General features: G+C 47.1%; 1 long non-coding RNA gene across 2 annotated transcripts; it reads left to right on the forward strand.

Annotated features, from left to right (window-relative positions):
* Nucleotides 1-585: 585 nt before the first annotated feature.
* LOC130881989 (uncharacterized) lies at nucleotides 586-12,532 on the forward strand. Of its 2 annotated transcripts, none has more exons than XR_009057762.1 (4): nucleotides 586-830; nucleotides 7,094-7,181; nucleotides 10,424-10,631; nucleotides 12,032-12,532. It is a non-coding gene; the product is annotated as an uncharacterized LOC130881989 (long non-coding RNA). The 2 variants fall into 2 exon arrangements; XR_009057763.1 differs by having other exon boundaries at nucleotides 12,087-12,532.
* Nucleotides 12,533-15,130: the final 2,598 nt, after the last annotated feature.

Consider the following 15,130-nt stretch of genomic DNA (forward strand, 5'->3'; position numbering starts at 1 on the left):
AGACAATAAAGACAGCACTCCAGCTTATGGGACATATAAGCCATGTTTCCTGAAAAGATAAATGATTTGGTATTGAATAGATCCTTTAGGCCATAGAAAAATCTATTTATTTTCTTTTGGATTTGAATGGAGGGGATTTGCATTTTTTCCTGCGCGGTTCCATTTAAATTAGAATGCAGAGCATGAGGCTAGCATACAATCAAACTAAATAATAATGGGTGTGTGTGTGCGTTCTTCATAAAGGCAAAATTCAGAGTTTGGTAGGATTACAGCAGGAAAGTGCAGACTCTGGTGCCAGCACCTACGGCTGGAGAAGAAAACTGAGCCCTGTGTTTATCTAAGAGAGAATCTGCCACGTCTGTAACGTCTGCTATTCTAACAGCAGCAAAACTACGTCCTGGTGTTTAATTCTACACAGAAAGGGGACACTTAAAAAACTAAATGAGTACAAGCAGTCGAATCGAGGTTTGTTTTTTCCCCAAAAAGAACATAAAAATGTGGTGAGTACTTGTGTTTCGGCTACTCCCTAATCCCCACACCCTCCCCTCTTCCTGGCTGCCATTCTTCCCCTCCCCCACCCCATGTGCTCGGGAGCCAGGATTTCAATGTCCCTGATGGCACCAACTCGCAGGAGAGAGACTCCTCTCCTGGCTGGTTTTCTGAACACAAAGAACAAAGTACAAGCTCTCAGGTCTCAAAAAACTGGAAGGGAGAACAGGCCAGCTTCTCTGCGCGGCAGGAATAGCCTGCCATAAAGAGACCTGCCCCGGCACACGCTTCCAACTTGAAAAGGGTGTGGCGAAGTCTAAACACCTACTGGGGCCAAACAGGTAAGGGGGCGGGCAGCCAGGTGTGCCCTGGCCTCACAGGTGGGTGTGGCAGTGCACCGGGCCAGGCAGTTCGTCCACACCGAGCCCCTCCACAGCCACAGAGATTGGGGTTTGGACTCTGCGTGGGTCGAAGGACATCCGTTTTGTCAAGGAAAGCCAGAAACCGGAGCTTCCGTTAGAGATGCCGAGCACTGTTTTCAAAGTGTTTAAATACCGGCTCAGGTGAACCAAACCTGAGAAGGCGCCCGGAGCCCTTGGCTTGCCGTCCAGGCTTTTGCAAAGCCTGGGGTTATTTAAAGCATGCTCCATACCACAGCTTACCTATTAATTGTCACTGAATAATTCTGTCTCGTTACATTCATTGTGGCTGATAAAGCTGTGAAGTGCTTTTTAGCTTATTCAATTTGGGTGGTGTGCGTGCGTGTGTGTGTGTGTGTGTGTGTGTGTGTGTGTGCGCGCGCGCGTGCGCATGTGCGTGGGATGTTGTCCAGGTTAGTGTCAAACTTGCTCTAAAACTAGAGTTAGCCATGAATTCCTGATTCCTCCTTTTCACTCTCCCAAATACTTGGATTACAAGTGTGAATACACCTCTACCTTGGGCTTTCGACTAATACACACACACACACACTCAGTAACACTCTCTCTCACACACACATTCAGTAACTCACACACACACACTCAGTAACTCTCACACACACAGTAACTCTCTCACACACACTTAATAACATTCTTGCACACACATACTCTCGTACATATACACACCTGTCTCAACTCATTTATTTGTATTTTCTCGGTGTGTGTGTGTGTGTGTATGTGAGCATGCCACCAGCCTGAGTGTGGAAGTAAGGGCACACCTTTCTATAGTATGGGTCCTGGGGCTCAAACTCAGTTCAGGACATCAGGCATGGTAGCCCGTGCCTTTACTGGTTAAGACACCTCAGGAACCTACACTGGTTCACAATTTCTCTCTCTCTCTTTCTTTCTCTCTCTCTCTCCTCCCTCTCCCTCTCTCTCTTTAGATGGAGTCTCATTGGATAACCTGACTGAGATTAAAAGCATGAATGAGCCACCACGCCTAGCAACTGGTTTTTGCTTATTTGTTTGAACTGAATGTCTACTGCTTCCTGAGAATCAGGGCTGTTTAGCATGCTCTTGTCTGTGCAGAACACAGCTCTGAACCCCATTCATTTGGCCTTATTAAGATATACAGGAATTTGAGCCAGGTGGTAGTGGTGCACGCCTTTAATCCCAGCACTTGGGAGGCAGAGGCAGGTGGTATTGTGTATTCGAGGCCAGCCTGGTCTAAAAGAGCTTAGTTCCAGGACAGCTAGGGCTGTTACACAGAGAAATCCTGTCTCAAAACAAAACAAAACAAAGCCAAAACAAAGAAGAAAAGAAAAAAAGAAAGAAATACAGGACCTTGAAAGAATTAGGAAACTTGGGAAGGCACTATCGTCTCCTGAAGGAGCAGGCCGTTCATTATGCGTCACACGTTTAAATCTTAAATCTCCTGGACTCGTGATGTCCGAAGAGCTGGAAAAGAAGGCTTCTTCTGTGTCTCTGTTCTAGTGCTGAAGCCAGATTTTACCTCCAGGTCACAGGTCACACCGAACTCAGATCTACATCTCTCTTCGAGGGTAACGTGGGCAAAGCGGGGAAAACTAAACCATCTGCTGTGCTCGAGACACTCTTCTTCCTGAGCGGTGATGTGAGCGCTGGGGGAGTGTAGCTCAGTAGGCAGAACCCAGGCCTGGCATGCAGGAGGCCTGGGTTCTGTCCCTAGCACTACCCCACCAAAGGGAGGAAGGAAGGAAGGCCAGGAGATCAAGTCCGCCCCGCTGCACAGGGAGTTGCAGGCTAGCCCGAGTTTCTGGAGACACTCAGTCTCAAAACCAATAGCCGAGTAAATAAAAGTACTCACATGCAGAGTGAGGATAATTTAGTCTCATTGTCCAGACAGAACCAAGTAGGAGAAAGGTAAATGTTGCTTTTGTCTTTTTTAAAAAGCTTTTTTAACCGGTTAGTGGTAGTACACGCCCTTAATCCCAACACTCAGGAGGATCTCTGAGTTGGAAACCAGCCTGGTCTACAGAGTGAATTCCAGGACAGCCAATTTTAAGGTCTTTTTTTTTTTTAATACCAAAAATCTTTTTTAAAAGTTCCCTTTTTAAAAAAGTTCCCTCTGCCTCCCGAGTGCTGGGATTAAAGGCATGCGCCACCACCGCCCGGCTTTTTTTTTTTTTTTTTTTTTTTTTTGGTTTTTCGAGACAGGGTTTCTCTGTGGCTTTGGAGCCTGTCCTGGAACTAGCTCTTGTACACCAGACTGGTCTCGAACTCACAGAGATCCGCCTGCCTCTGCCTCCCGAGTGCTGGGATTAAAGGCGTGCGCCACCACCGCCTGGCTAAAATTTTTAGTTTTTAATTGGATGTATCTGTGGGGGGTATACGTGGGCATGCACACATGTATGTGTGTGTACGTGTGTGTGTGTGTGTGTCTGTATACATGTACGTGTAGTGCCAGTTGGAGCTAGAATTACAAGCGGTTGTGAGCCACCTGATGTAGGTGCTGGGAACCGAACTTGAATCTTGCTACATTCCAGCAAGCATCCCCCTGTCTCTGTGCTCCCTCCTCTTGCTGTTTGGTGTCGAGACAGCCTGGCCCCTAACTCACTGTGTAATCGGAACTCTTGATCCTCCTCCCTCTGTCTCCTGGGTGCTGGGATTAGAGGGGTGTGCCAGCATACCTGGCTAGGATAGGGGAGCACCTTAGTGTATCTGCCTTACCGTTTGGGATTTACCTTACAAAAACGTCTCTCAGTTGTGAGGACCTAAGCACACAGGATGCTGGCACGGAGCACAAGTGGGAATGTCAACTGCACACAACCTGGCTGTCCCTCAAAGCCAGTGAAAAGTTCACATAAACTAAGCCCCGCCCACCAGGACTCTACAGCTACTTGCAAAGATCATGTTGAGCCATGTCGGTTAGCACAGAAGAAAGGTCTGTACGGAAGCACACAGTTCGGCAGGTAATGATTGTGTTTGTAAGTGAAGTGCCGAATGGCGGCTCAGCTTCAGAACCCGAGTTCAATCCTTGGAAGCCCTATCTAGGTGGAATAAAAAAAAGGACTCCACCAACTTACCTTCTGACCTCCCCACATGTGCTGTGGAGCATGCACACACATACAAATGTGGGGGGAAAGAGTATGAGGTGGTGGTGTGCACGTGCCTTGCCCTGTGTGTGGAGGTCAGAAGGCAACACGAGGGATTGGTGTTGTCCTGGTTATCAAACTCAGGTCATGAGGCTTGGCCACCTCGCCACCCATTAATAAGACTTTGTAAGTACTGAGAGATGGCTCCGTAGTTAGGGGCACTGGCTGCCCTCACAGAGAACCTGGACTTGGTTCCCAGCTCCCATTCACAGCCACCTGCGATTCCAGTTCTAGGGGATCTGAACTCTTTAGGCCATCCTGGGCACCAGACACACACGTGGTGCACAAGCTTGCATGCAGGCAAAAATCCCATACATATAAAGAAATAAATGTAGGGGCTGGAGAGATGGCTCAGTGGTTAAGAGCATTGCCTGCTCTTCCAAAGGTCCTGAGTTCAATTCCCAGCAACCACATGGTGGCTCACAACCATCTGTAATGAGGTCTGGTGCCCTCTTCTGGCCTACAGACATACACACAGACAAAATATTGTATACATAATAAATAAAATATTTAAAAAAAAAAAAAAGAAAAAAGAAATAAATGTAATATTTTTTAAATTGGGAGGTGCTATTTTGAGACAAGGTTTCACTGTATAGCCTTGGCTATCCTGGAACTCACTATATAGACCAGGCTAACCTCAGACACAGAGAGGTCTGTCTTCCTCTGCCCCCAGTCTAAGATTAAAGGTGCATGCTATGAGGCCAGAGAGATGGCTCAAGGATTAAGAACACTGACTGTTCTTCCAAAGGCCCCGAGTTCAGTCCCTAGCACCCACATGGCAGCTCACACCTGTCTGTGGCTCCAGTTTCAGAGAACCTGATACCTATGGCAAAAACACCAATGCACCTAAAAATTAATCAATTAATTTTTTAAAAAGGTGTATGCTACCATGACAGAAAACTTAAAGATCTTTTTTAAAAAAAAAAAAAAAAAAAACAGGGTCTCACTGCGTGGACCAGGCTGACCTAAAACTAGCTATGTATACTCTACTAACTAGCTTGTATCCCCAACCAAGTCAAAGAAAAGAAGAAGAATTAAAGAAACATATTTGAAAAGTGTGGCAGGACATCCAGTAAGATGCAGAGACATAGTCTAGGAGACAGAATCTCAGATGATTTTCATTTTCTTTGTGTTTTCCTTTAAAGTTGAACTCTGTTGGTGGTGGCGCACGCCTTTAATCCCAGCACTTGGGAGGCAGAGGCAGGCGGATCTCTGTGAGTTCGAGACCAGCCTGGTCTAGTCTACAAGAGCTAGTTCCAGGACAGGCTCCAAAACCACAGAGAAACCTTGTCTCTAAAAACCAAAAAAAAAAAAAGTTGAACTCTGTTGTTTTAAACTAAGCCTCATGAAGCCCAGAAACAACTTGAATGCACAGTGGGACTGAAAAAAAAAAGATCTATTAGTAAGATTTATTAGTATATTTATTCTTATAATTAATAATTATAGCCAGACTTGGTGGCACAGGCCTTTAATCCCAGCACTCAGGAGGCAGAGGCAAGCGGATCTCTGTGAGTTGGAGACTAACCTGATCTACAGAGTGAGTGCCAAGTGCAAAGATAGCCAAGGCTACACAGAGAAAACCAGTCTCTAAAAATGCAGGGGGGAAAAAAAGAATTGAATTACAACTTTCTCAGCTCCCTTACCGCATCGACTCACACCAAGTGGCAGCCCCGGCTGAGGTTTCCTCTCACTCAGGGTGTGCTGTCTGTACCGGCCACTCGCTTGTGGCTCTACGGCCCAGTACAAAGCATCTTTTTTCTTTTTTCTCCCTGGCTAGAGCTACTCACCAGGTCCTCAGTCCTGTGAGACTCACACCTGAAGCCACATCTACACATAACCACAAGCATGAGTAGGAAAATGATTGAGGACCTGCAAAATAGCTCAGCAGGTAAAGACGCTTGCAGCCGAACCTGGTGACCTGAGCTGGCTCCTTTCTCTGGAACCCACAGGGTGGAAGGAGGCAGCCGACTCCTACAAGTTGACCTCAGACCTCCGCACATGCCCCATCACAAACACAAATACAAACACAAATAAACATAATAATTTGTCAGTAAGTTTTTTGTTTTTTGTTTTTTGTTGTTGTTGTTGTTTTTGTTTTTTTGAGACAGGGTTTTTCTGTAGCTTTGGAGCCTATCCTGGAACTAGCTCTTGTAGACCAGGCTGGCCTCGAACTCATAGAGATCCGCCTGCCTCTGCCTCCCGAGTGCTGGGATTAAAGACGTGCACCACCACCGCCCGGCAGTAAGTTTTATTTTTATGTGTACAAATGTTTTGCCTGGGGGCTGGAGAGATGGCTCAGAGGTTAAGAGCATTGCCTGCTCTTCCAAAGGTCCTGAGTTCAATTCCCAGCAACCACATGGTGGCTCACAACCATCTGTAATGAGGTCTGGTGCCCTCTTCTGGCCTTCAGGCATACACGCAGACAGAATATTGTATACATAATAAATAAATATTAAAAAAAAAAAAAGAAAAAAAAAAAACAAATGTTTTGCCTGAATGTTTGTATGTGAACCATATGTGTGTCTGACGCCAACAGAGGCCAGAAATGTTAGATCCCCTGGAACTGGCATTACAGATAGGTGTGTGGTGCCATGAGGGTGCAGGGAACCCAAGCTGGGTCCTCTCCAAGAGCATCCGGTACACTTAACCACTGACTGAGCCGCCTCTCTGACCCCTTATATATATTTTTATATTCCTACTAATCCATAGCTGTTCTTTCATTCGTTTCCCACTGTGTCCTAGACAGGAGTGTGGACAGATTGCTACATAAAGGAAAAGGCAGGGACGGACTGAGGGGAGGGGGAGAGAGGAAGAAGAGAAAGAGGAGATGAGAGGGGAGGTGTGCAGGGGTACACGCCATCTTTCCACGCGAACCTGCTTTATTACATGGGCAGGGTCTGTCTCCAGACTGAACTCACATACCTCGATGGATTCTGGAAGTGACGGCTGAAGTGGGGAATTATCTGAGACATAAAACGCCCTACCTTGGCTCAAACTGATATCTTACCATAGACCGGGGGCCTCCACTAACATGCATCTGTTTCTTCCCACCAGGGAGGATGAAAACACAAGACCAGCGTGGGAGCATCCTTGAGAACCCTCGTCCAGGCTGCAGCCAGCTGATGTCTTGTATCTCCACTGGGTAGTAAAAAAGCAAATGAGTTCTCTTGGCCTCCTTCTCCCGCCCCTCCTCCTCTCCTTCATTGTCTTCTTGAGATAGAATCTTCTGTAGGCCAGGCTGGCCTCAAACACACTATGTAGCCAAGTATGGTGTTGAATTCCTGGTGCTTTTTGCCTCTACCTCCCCAAATGCTGGGATTGCAGGCAGGGGTCAACATGACAGTCTGTCTTATAAGAGTGCATTTTCATACCCTTTCAGGAGATCCCACTCCTATGACCTACTGCCTCCCAAAGGCCCTACAAGCACACAGGAGATTAGATTTTGACCTGTGAGTTTGGGTCAAAGTCCAGAACCTGTAATAATCAGTGCTATACAAACATCACTATTCTTATGGTGATGGTAATCTTGATTAAACTTGATTAAAACAACCCCAGAGCAGGTGGGGTGTGGTGACACTTGTTTGTGATCCTAGCACTTGGGGGCACAAGATTGAGGCCAGCCTGCCCTAGATGGCTAAACCCTATCCAAAAAGCCAAAAAGCAAATGGGGAGATGTTTCAGGGAATAAATGCAAGCATGAGGACCTCAGTTCAAATCCCCAGAATTCGTGCTAAAGAGTCAGATGTGGCTTCTGCACCTATGACCCAGGGTGGTGAGGAGTGTAGACAGGAGGACCACCAGCCTAGCTCCAGGTCCTTGAGACGCTGACTTAAGGGAATCAGACAGATGTAAGTAAGTTCAAGAGATCTCATGTCCTCTGGATCTGGCCTCTGAGGGTATGGCCCTAAAGTGCACATGCCCACACACAGACACACCCATATACACATAATCAAAAATTTAAAACTAATATTTTAAATATTACAAGAACTGAGCCATAGGGATGGCTCAGTAATTCAGAATACTTGTTGCAGCTGGGTGGTGGTGGCGCACGCCTTTAACCCCAGCACTCAGGAAGCAGAGACTGGCAGATCTCTGTGAATCTGAGACCAGCCTGGTCTACAGAGCAAGTTCCAGGACAGGCTCCAAAGCTATGCAGAGAAACCCTGTCTCGGAAAACAAAACAAAACAAAATACCCGAAAAGCATTCCTTGCTCTTACAGAGGGCCCAGGTTCGATAACCCCATCTGCAGGGAATACAACACTTTCTTCTGACCTCCCTGAGCAGTAAGCACACAATATACACACGCAGGCCATACGCTCATACACATAAAGTAAAATATATATATATATTACAAGAACGAAAGCCCTACAAGCTTGTTCATTATACAGTTGAGAAAGTGGGAGTCCAGAGAAGTTGTTCAAAGTCACACAGTAGTGAGCAGAAGACAAGGATTAGGACGAGGTCCTCTGAGTCGAGGCTCAGACACTAAACCTGAAAAGCTGGGAGGAAGGTAGTTCAGGGGAGGCCCCGAGCAAAGGCTCCCTGGGCAGCCATCCTCATGCCTTATTTCATGGCGAGGCTCTCTGTGCTCAACTGGACTTCAGTTTCCCAGGTGGAGGGCACCAGAGCCTGGTTTACAACAGCCCACCGCAGTGAGCCGAGGCCTTTGATGTGAACAGCACCCTGCGCCAACACGGGGGCATGCCCACTTCCTCCGACAGCCCACACGCACGCTCATCACATCTATTCATCCTATGCTCTTGGCACCTCCACTGCCGGCACTCAGAAGTTAGACGGTGAGCCCAGAGGTTTTGTTTAGTCCATAGACCAGGCTGGTCTCAAACTCACAGAGATCCACCTGCCTCTGCCTCCCGAGTGCTGGGATTAAAGGCGTGTGCCACCACCGCCCGACTCCATTTTTGTTGTTGTTGTTGTTTTTGTTTTTTGGTTTTTCGAGACAGGGTTTCTCTGTGGGTCTCAGGTAGCCAACTCTTGACTCCCCCCAGCTTCCAGCTTCTGAGTACGAGGCCCCCAGACGTGTGCCCCCATGCCTGCCTGGCTCAATGCAGCTTTATGTTCAACCTAAGAACACAGATCAGTTCTTTGTCATTAACCCTGACTCTGCTTCAAGAAAACACCTGTATTTTTATGTTTTACAGTGCATGGGATCCAAGCCAGGGCCTCACCCATGCTAGGCAAGCTGCTCACTGCTAAGTCACACACCCCAGACCAGAGAAAGACTTGAAAATGTTGTTTGAGCAGTTCGTAACAGTAAACAATGCCTGCCCCCCTGCTTTTCAAGGAATTACCCAATAACTTGGATGGATAAAGCAGACATTGTTTGGACTTTGGAGAGGCACCAACTTCATGCCACACTCCAGGGTGCCTGAGGCAAAACACTGTCCAAAGGTTCTTTTTTTTTTTTTTTTTTTTTTTTTTGGTTTTTCGAGACAGGGTTTCTCTTGGCATTGGAGCCTGTCCTGGAACTAGCTCTGTAGACCAGGCTGGTCTCGAACTCACAGAGATCCACCTGCCTCTGCCTCCCAAGTGCTGGGATTAAAGGCGTGCGCCACCACCGCCCGGCTCTGTCCAAAGGTTCTTAAGGACAGCGATAAATGCAGTCAAACTGCTGTCCCACAAATACACAAGAAACTGATCTTGAGCCTGAATTATTTAGCTGTCTCAGTTTCTCCCTGCATCGTGACTGCAAGGGAAGCAGGTGATACAGGCTGCATCATTCATTCACCAAGTCTTTTTCTTAAAACAAAACAAAACAATGTATTATTATTATTAGTGTATGTGCTTGTGTATAAATGTGCCATAGCCCAGATGTGGAACTGAGAGGCCGATCTGTGCCTCCGTTGTCTTCTCCTCCCTTTTCTGTGAGTTCCAAGGATTATCAGGCTTGTGAGGCGAATTTACCTTTATCTTACTAGGCCGTCAATAAGAAATTTTTATATTGCTATTATGACTGGTGGTGGCAAATGTCTTTAAACCCAGTACCCAGGAGGCAGAGGCAGGCAGATCTCTGTGAGTTTGAAGTCAGCCAGGTCTAGAGAGCTAGTTCCAGGACAGGGCTGTTACACAGAGAAACTCTGTCTCGGGGGGAGGGGGAAGATTTCATTTTATGGGTATTACATGTGTACATGCCCCTGTGTGCCTAACCCATGGGGTCCAGAAAAGGGTACTGGATCCTGTGCGACTGGAGTTACAGACAGTTGTGAGGACAGCTCACTGTGGGTGCTGGGAACTGAACCTGGGTCCTCTGCAAAAGCAGGAAGAACTCCTGGCTTCTGAGTCATCTCTCCAGCCCCTTACTTGCATTTTCTAGGGTTTTTGTTTGTTTGGTTGGTTTGTTGCTTGATTGTTTGCTTTTCAAACAGGATCTCCGGGAGCCCAGGCGAGCCTCCAACCCTCTCTGTACCTGAAGATGACCTAGAACTGCTGGCCCTCCACCTCTCCCTCCTGAGTGCTGCGGCTACAAGTGTGCCACAGCTCTTTCGGATGTGGTTCCAAACACAGAGTGAAGATGGAAATCTTCTCTTCATGGGGCAGACGTTTAAGGCCAAAGCGGCAGGCAGCACCAACATGGTGAGTGGCACACGCTGTAATGCCATGGACTTCCATTCTCTTTTTTTTTTTTTTTTTTTTTGGTTTTTCGAGACAGGGTTTCTCTATGGCTTTGGAGCCTGTCCTGGAACTAGCTCTGTAGACCAGGCTGGTCTCGAACTCACAGAGATTCACCTGCCTCTGCCTCCCAAGTGCTGGGATTAAAGGCGTGCGCCACCACCGCCCGGCTAACTTCCATTCTCTTGAACAGAACTCAATCCCCAGGACTCACATGGTAGAAAGAAAGAACTGACCCCCCCAAGTGGTGCTCTGACCTCCACTCGATTCTCTCTCACACGCGCGCGCGCGCGTACACACACACACACACACACGCGCGCGCGCACACACATGTACCTTCACATTTTTTTTTTAAAGATTTATTTATTATATATTCAACATTCTGCCTCGATGTACGCCCACACGCCAGAGGAGGGCGCCAGATCTCAGTACAGATGGTTGTGAGCCACCATGTGGTTGCTGGGAATTGAACTCAGGACCTCTGGAAGAGCAGCCAGTGCTCTTAACCTCTGAGCCATTTCTCCAGCCCCCAATACTTTCACATTTTTTAAATTAGGAAAACACGTTTGTGTGAGGCTGCAGTAAGCACAATCTAGCTACATTCATGTACCTGTACTATGACGTTCGTTTGGTTGCCTGGTTTAGATGAGGTCTCATTGCATAGCCCTGACTATCTTGAGACTCCCTATTCAGGCCAGGCTGGCCTTGAACTCACAGAGACCCATCTGCATCTGCCTACCCAGTGCCAGGATTAAAGGTGTGTGCCACCATGACCCTGCTAAAATACTTTCCAGGTTTTATAGACTGAGCCTGCCTAATCCCTGCATAATCTTGTCCAGCAGTGAAATATAGTCCAACCTGTGTCATTTCTAAGAGACAGATGTGGAGCCACAACAGCGGGCAGGTGAAACACATCTGCCCAAGAGAGTCTAAAGCAACAAAAAGTAAAATATAAAATATTTCCTTTCTTGGGCTGGGGATGTTGCTCAATTGTGGAGTGCCTGCCCCAGGTTGCATCCCCAGTGCCACATAAACCAGCCACAGTAGAGGACATCTGTAATCCCAGTGGTCAGGAAATAGAGGAAGGATATCCAACCACGACGTAGTGAGTTCACACACACACACAAATGAAAATTTAATAGAAAGATAATCTCGACCTCAGTAATTCTGGTTCCAGAGTCGTCCCCCTCCCCACAGTCTTCCCACATCTGCTGAGACACAGATGTGCTCTGCCGCATACACAAATGCACATAAATAGAAATAAAATACATTTTTGAAGTAAATTAATAATTTAAGACCACTAAAAAAAAAAAATAATTTAAGACCACTAAACTGTTTCATTTCACCCACCTCTCTTATGAAAGAATATGACACACAAGATGGTATTCCAAAGCTCATTCAGACATGACATTTCCACAGGACTCCGTTTGACCATACAATCCCTGCTCTTGATCTAATAAGACATTCTGAACCAAGAAAGAAGCCCATCTTTGGCGTCACCTGAAAAATCAAAAAGACCTAACAGAACAATAAAGCCTGCGAGGAGGGGAAGAGCACCGTCTCGTGAGCCACGTTAAACTTTTGGACTAGAAAATGCTGCCTTGAACTGCTGAGAACGAACCCAGCACAGTTTGAGGCTGTACCCGAGAAGCCTCCGCAGTGATCATTTGGGAGCTCCTGAGACAAGCTGAGGATGCGGTCAAATGCCACAGTAAGCACTGAGAGACCTGGGTAGTTGGCATTTTGAGTCACTGTGGGTCGGGCACACAACCCACCGCAGCCTACATCCCTGTTTCAAAATGGAATTAAAATGACATTCCACAAACCAGAGTGTCCTGGCCAGTCATACCAGAGAAAACACCGCCGCCACCAGTCAGCAGGGCTGTGTGTATGAATGCAATACATATGTATTTACTTATTTATTAAGACAGGTCTTAAGGGGCCCATAAACTCACCGTGTAGCTGAGGATGACCTTGGACTTCTGATCCTCCTGCCTCTACTTCCCAAGTGCTAGGATTGACTCCCATCTCCTCATGGATTCTTGCATGTTAGCCAAGAACCCTAACAGCCAGAATACTACCACCAACCCCACCTCCCTGCCCTTTGCAAGTTTTGTACTTCAGACAGGGGCTTGCTGTGTAACTCAGGTTGGTCTTGAACTCACCATTCTCCTAGCTCTGCCTCTGGGATGACGGGCATAGGCCACCACAGCTGGCTCTGTAGAAGTCAGGAAAAGAACGTGGCTGGGTGGTGGCAGTACACACCTTTAAGCCCAACAGAGGCAGGAAGATCTCTGTGAGTTCGAGGCCAGCCTGGTCTACAGAGCTAGTTTCAAGACAGCCAGGGCTCTGGAAAAACCAAGAAAAAAAAAAAACATAAACAACAAACAAAAAAAGGTTGGTTATCTGTCTTTAAAGCGACTTTATTTCTGTGAATGAGTTTGAGAAAGAAAGTGCATTGGACATCATGGACTACGTTACCTCCGTTCTAGACTTTTGAACGTTTTCTTGTTTATGGCGGGGTCTCATACTGCCCAGGCTGGCTTCAAACTCTGTTATGTAGTTCAGGATGACTGAGAACTTAGTATCTCCTGCACCTCTGGATTCTGGGATTCTGCTGCAGTCTGGCTGTCACTCCACTAAGGGACAGAGTATGTCAAAGTGACTTTTCAAGCTCTCTGGTCCCTCCATCATTCAGAAATGCTTTGCAGGACCAAAAAAAAAAAAAAAAAAAAAAAAACACCAACTTTTAGCTTTTCTTTCGAAAGGGAATCCCGTCTAGAAAGCGTCTCTGAGACAGAGAAAGAAGCAAATCATTCGATTTGAACTGGGAGCGATTCTTCAGTGTGAGGAAGGAAATCAAACGCAAATTCCTTCACGACATTCAAAGGAAAGCCTTTCCAGAGGAACGCGACTCAATTCCTCCATTCACTCAACTCGTTCTGGAGAGAGGAAATTAGTTTACTGCCATATCGAAATAAAGAAGCCAGGAGGCAGCGTTCCAGAAAATCACGTGGTGCCTCCCTCCCCCACCTCCTTCACTACTCTCTCCCAGCCCATCTCCCAGCCCATCCCCTCCCGCCACACCGTTTGCACAACGCACTGCGGCTGCGTGTTGCAGCTTGACAGCCTTGCACACTCGGGGAAAATTCGAGGGCGGGGCCGGGGCGGGAGGGCGGTCAAAAAAGTACAGAGAACCAACAAGAATCTGACAGCCCAACCTAGCCTTTGCGTTTCCTCCTGAGGCGTCCTCATACATCCTTCGACTCCATCCTTCTCCGCAACCCGGGGTCCTGTTCCCTGGACCCCCAGGTGAGGACCGCGAGCGGAGTGCACTCCCGGAACCTGGAGGCGTTTCCAAGTATTTTTAATTATTCCGGTCAGCCCTGAATATGTTCTTCGTGTAAACAAAAAGGCGCCTGTAAAGTCACTTCTTGCTAGTATTGTTCCTTCCCTCCCTCCACCTCTACCCCTCCCCTCACTCACTCTGCTCCTCCCTTATCTCCTCCCCCCGTACCCCAACGGGTGTTGTTTGGTAGGCGTCCAAGCTATAGAGACATGCCCATTATATAGAGCTATAAATAGGAGGAAAGGTATTATCAACTTAAAATCTGAAGGTTGTGACATAACCAGCCAGTACTTTTGACCGAGAAAAGCAATCGCTGGTTGTTGAGAAGTCCAATGAAAAAGATTGCTGGCAAGAATAAAAACAGTGACAGAGGCCTGCGCGATGTCTCGGAGGGAGCTGCCAAGCCTGAAGCTCGGAGTTCGAACTCTGGATCCCTGAGGGTGGAAGGTGACTCCTACAAGCTGTCCGATGACTTCCACACCTGCTTACACACACGTACACATGCAATCAATCAATAAATGTAATTTTAAAAAGAAAAAACGGTGGCTCACGCCTTTAATCCCAACAGCACTCGGGAGGCAGAGGCAGGTGGCTCTTTCTTTGCGAGTTTGAGGCCAGCCTAGTCTACAAGAGCTAGTTCCAGGACAGGCTCCAAAGCTTCAGAGAAAGAAAAAAAGAAAAAGAAACCTGATCCTCGTTAAGTTAAATAAGTACATGTGCAAATAAATAAAAAAATTTAAATGGGCTCCTTTCAAAACCAATGTAACTTCTACAGGTTCTTTTAAACATTTTATTTTTTACTTTTTCTTTTTTCTCCCTCTTCGCCATCCCCCTACCAAAATGACTTAACTAAACCCCTATCTGAATGGCCAAATGAATGGGGAAATGAGGGAGCAGGTCGGGGCTTGGAGCCCTGCTGAATTTCTGGTCCTTCTCCCCCTCCCCCGCTATGTAACCATTTGCCCTTCATTCCTGCCTCACCCCCTTCCACAGAAAACCCGTGCACATTTATCTCCCTGTCATATTTTAACTGGGATCCATCTGAAGTATGGAAGGAATTTGTGGACAAAGTCCTGGGCCTGACACCACTGTACATTCTCAAAGGGAGGATTGT

This window comes from Chionomys nivalis, chromosome 9, assembly GCF_950005125.1.
Source record: "Chionomys nivalis chromosome 9, mChiNiv1.1, whole genome shotgun sequence".
NCBI classification, from domain to species: Eukaryota; Metazoa; Chordata; class Mammalia; order Rodentia; family Cricetidae; genus Chionomys; species Chionomys nivalis.